General features: G+C 38.1%; 1 pseudogene; it reads left to right on the top strand.

The window, feature by feature from the left end:
• Positions 1–1881, top strand: LOC145002394 (ras-related protein Rab7-like; annotated as a pseudogene).
• The last annotated feature ends 1393 nt before the right edge of the window (positions 1882–3274 follow it).

Here is a 3274-nt window from a genome sequence, read left to right as displayed (position 1 = left end):
ATGTATATTCTTTCGGACACGTGTTGTTCATCGTTGGATTTGTTGATGTTTATCGTAGCGAGTTTCTTGAATTTTCCACCGCCTCTCCGATCAAATGTCATTTCTATTCTCTCTTCCCATTCCACTGTTCTTTCCGATCAGGTATCTATTTTGTGTCCACCACCTCTCAAGCCATTCGGTCCATCTCCACCTTTTCAGTTCCTCAAATTTTTGTCGGACTTAACTTCCTCCATTTTGCATCGTCTAAAACTTTGCCTGATTATTTGCTCTCGCCTCCTTTAGTATTCAATTAGGTTTTCTTTCTCTACCTGATTCCTCAGCTACTTGTGACTTTTGGGAGATGTTTTTGTTCTTTTGAACTGCTGACGGACTTGCTTTGGTGATTCACCGAAGAAGGAGGCGGGGGCAAATAGCCAGTTGATACCGACGGACCTACCAAGATTTCAAATAAAGAAACATAGGGTTTTTTGTTCTCATGTACTGCTGACGGACCTGCTTTGCACTCATCTCTTTTCATACATATCTATGTAAATTTTGATAATTTCATTTCCTGACTTGCTTACGAATTTGTTGTTTTATGTGATGCAGGGTAGGCAAGACGGACCCGCTTTTCACTATTCACCTCTATTCTCCCTTTGCTCTTCGGATGTAACTATCAAATAGGATCCACAATCATATAGTTCATGTCTCTAAAACTCCAACAAGTTGAAATTTTAGAATACATGAAGCTCGTGTGATACGTGGCATGCAAGAAAGTGTTTTAAATTTGATTATTTCAACTTGAAGTATTGGAATCTGAGACTTATATAATCATTTAATTTTTTTATAGAGATAGTTGGGTAATTTTTATTTATATCAATCTATATGATCATTGAAGATCACGGAAGCTATTGTTGGCAATGATTATGATTGTTTTCCCTTAATGTTCAACTTTAGGCATGTGAACAAGAAGTTTAGCAATCAATACAAGGAAACAATAGGAGCTGATTTCTTGACAAAAGAAGTGGAATTTGAGGATAGGCTCTTCACTCTACAGGTTAGTTGTTACCGATGCTCATTTACTGAATGGCACTAAGAATGTCCTTAAACTACAAGTTGGAGGACCAAATTTGTAATTTGATAAGTAGTGGTTGTTGCAGATCTGGGATACAGCTGGACATGAAAGATTTTAGAGCCTTGGAGTTGCTTTTTATCATGGTTCAAATTGTTGTCTTCTTGTGTATGATGTGAATGTTCAGAAGTCATTTGATGATCTCAACAACTGGAGGTAGGAATTCCTTATTCAGGTTTGCTAACATTAGCATTTTACAGATCAAATTTTTATATGTTTGAAATGTAAAAGGGCAACAATATACAGAAAAACACAACCTACTTTCACAATGTAATTATTTTAGTGACAAAACTATATTCTAATGATCACATCTTTTTACTTTTTTGATCCTTTCAAAAAAGGTTAATCAATAAAATGACTAGATGATATTATCTTTTCTATTGATTTATCCACCGAATATTACTTTGTTATGATAATAATAATAATAATAATAATAATAATAATAATAATAATAATAATAATAATAATAATAGTTGATTAGATAAAATGGGTTGTAGGCGAGCCTTTCGGATCTTGAAAATTTCCCATTTGTAGTTCTTGGAAACAAAGTTTATGTGGATAAAATTATTTTCTGAAATTGATTTGTAGGTGGTGATTATTATAATAAATTTAAAATAATGCCTCATGTTTCAGATAAAAAGGCATGGGTTTGTTATGCCTCAAAAGGAAACATTCCATATTTTTAGACATCGGCCAAGGAGGGGATCAATTTTGATGAATCCTTTCAAGTTATTGCTAAGAATGGATTGAAGAGTGGAGAAGAGGAATAAATGTAAGAAGTTTTAAAGAAAGATGTACGTGTTTTTATGTTGTTTGTAGCAGAGCTAAATAGCTAATAGTGCTTCCAATCAGATAACCGAACTTATCAACCGACGACCACTGTTGGCTACTGTTTTGATATGTTGGAGACGGTAGTGCTGAGATTGCCAGTAGGTTTAGTGGAGATGCCCTCTCCTAATATCACAATAAAAAAATGGAAAGTAGATCGTTAGTCAATGTCCAGTAGGGATTCCCGGGATGAAGCTCTGACGATCTAGTTGCTTTCAGAGAAGAGAAAGAATATCCATTGGAAAAAGAGTCTCCCTCTTCGCGAGGAAGAAGGATCCTTTTATACCTAGCTCCAGAGGCATGTGGACCTCAACAATTCTATTGGACATTCCTTCGTGCGGTTTGACGTGGCGGACTCCAACTGGAAGATCCTTCGTCACGTCCTTTTTGCACCTTCTCCTTATTGGCTAGAGGAGGATCTTTCAGTTATTACGGAGATCGTGGTTATCGTCTGAAGATCATTTGGAACACTTTGAATGGTCCCACGCTGGCCAGGATGTTCTCCCTTGGTGATGAGATTATGGCGCTGCTCTACACCATAACCATCACGCCTATGTCTTTCGCGTTGGCGAAGGCCCGACCTTGGATTTGGACTTGGTCCGACTGAGTTTAGCTCAGGCAATGCTCGTTACTAGTGTTGACTTCTATTTTTTTGACATTCCCTATAAGGGATACATTAACAAGTCCCTTAGTCTTGTAGGCGTTTGCGTTGGCTTGATAGCATCAATGTTCGAGCCTATTTCTCAACACGTGTATGCCTGTGATTATTTCTAACTTGGAACAGGTTTTTGACAGTGTTATCATCGTACGTCGGCCCCAAGAAAAGGAAGACGGTTTGTGCTACTAGTTCTGTCTTTAAAGTTCCCCCCCCCCCTTTCCAAGATCGTTCATCGTTATCTTCTATATCTGCTTCCTCTGCCTCATCTTAGGTATTCTACGAATTTTCCTTGTTAGTCATTCATTTGTTCTAGACAATGGATCATCATGATAGAGTCCCCACTGTGGAGTAATTTCAGATTTTGCAGGATCGTTTTGGTTTCTTACCCGAGCATGGTGTAATGAGTTCGGCGAAGGGGGTACCAATCCACGACTGCCCTCAAGGGAAGGTGGGAATTCCGATCCCTTTATTAGAAGCGGGGTTGCGTTTGCCGACATCTGATTTTTTCAACATGATCGTGGACTACTATAGCTTCTCCATGGACGAGTTGACTCCGAGCGCTGTCAATAAAATCGTCAGTTTTGAGCTGATTTGTCGATCTTTAGGTTGTATCCCCACCTTCTGGGTTTTTAGTTACTACTTTTGTTCGACTACAAATTCTGGTGTTCGTACTTTAG

Source organism: Lactuca saligna, chromosome 6, assembly GCF_052625555.1.
Source record: "Lactuca saligna cultivar CGN05327 chromosome 6, ASM5262555v1, whole genome shotgun sequence".
NCBI classification, from domain to species: Eukaryota; Viridiplantae; Streptophyta; class Magnoliopsida; order Asterales; family Asteraceae; genus Lactuca; species Lactuca saligna.
The sequence above is the reverse complement of the archived record's forward strand: the minus strand, read 5'-3'. Positions and strand labels throughout refer to the sequence as shown.